The sequence below is a fragment of the Ovis aries genome, chromosome 1, assembly GCF_016772045.2.
Source record: "Ovis aries strain OAR_USU_Benz2616 breed Rambouillet chromosome 1, ARS-UI_Ramb_v3.0, whole genome shotgun sequence".
Lineage (NCBI taxonomy): Eukaryota > Metazoa > Chordata > Mammalia > Artiodactyla > Bovidae > Ovis > Ovis aries.
The window spans coordinates 93,271,804-93,272,952 of record NC_056054.1 but is presented as its reverse complement, the minus strand read 5'-3'; the positions used below and the strand labels follow the sequence as shown (position 1 = coordinate 93,272,952).

At 41.2% G+C, this 1,149-nt stretch overlaps 1 non-coding gene across 1 annotated transcript; it reads left to right on the top strand.

The window, feature by feature from the left end:
- Positions 1-236: 236 nt before the first annotated feature.
- TRNAC-ACA (transfer RNA cysteine (anticodon ACA)) lies at positions 237-308 on the top strand. Its single transcript has one exon. It is a non-coding gene; the product is annotated as a tRNA-Cys (tRNA).
- The last annotated feature ends 841 nt before the right edge of the window (positions 309-1,149 follow it).

Below are 1,149 nucleotides of genomic sequence, written 5' to 3'. Positions count from 1 at the left end.
CATCATTACAAAATTTTACATTCTTTTAACTTTTTTTTTATACTAGGCCTTGATTCTGGTGTATATTTCATACCTCTGGAGCATCTCAGTTTGAACCAGCCCCATTTCAAGTGTTCAGTAGTCAATATGCTCAGCAGCTACTATGTGGGTTAGTTCATCTTTCTGGATGACTAACAAAACTTTGGGTTTCCCAGGTGGCTCATTGCTAAAGAATCCACCTACCAATGCAGGTGGCTTCCCTGGTGGCTCAGATGGTAAAGCGTCTGCCTACAATGCGGGAGACCCGGGTTCAATCCCCGGGTGGGGAAAATCCTCTGGAGAAGGAAATGGCAACCCACTCCAGTATTCTTGCCTGGAAAATCCCATGGGAGGAACTTGGTAGGCTACAGTCCGTGGGGTCACAAAGAGTCGGACATGACTGAGCGACTTTATTTCACTTCACTTCACTTCACCAATGCAGGAGACGTGAGTTTGATCCCTGGGTCTGGAAGATTCCCCTGGAGATGGAAATGGCTGCCCACTCCAGTATTCTTGCCTGGAAAATCCCATGGACAGAGGAGCCTGGCAGGTTACAGTCTATACAGTTGCAAAGAGCCAGACACAACTTAGCAAATAAACAACAAAACTAGTCAATAATGGCTCTTTGCCATCAAAGACACAGTCTTTTACTCCTTCATATACATCTCTGATTTTGGTGTAGTTTTACTTATTGATTTTCTTATTAGCTGCAAATCTTTATTTTTAAAAAACAAATCTTTGTTTCTAGAGATTAAAAAAATTTTTTTTTCCCCCAGTGGGAATCAAGAACTTCTTAATGAAAGTTGGAGGATAACCTATAGGATAGACCCTATGTTGCTCAGGACTTTGCCTAACAGAAATCTCTGGAAGTTTTCTTTTTTGTCCTGTCTAAAATAAACCTTTAATCAGATAAATATTTATTTAAGTTTGGTTTCACTGGAGGTGCCTTTCAAAAGTAGTAAATATGAGATAAAATGATTTTTATTTCCCTGGTTAGCTTCACAGATGCTTTCTGAGCCCTTCAAAATATCTCCTGCAAGACTCAGAATGTGACCTTGGTCTGAAAGACGCACATGGGAAATGGTGATGGAGCCATATCACAGCTACCCTAGCAAAACCCACATGCTTCCC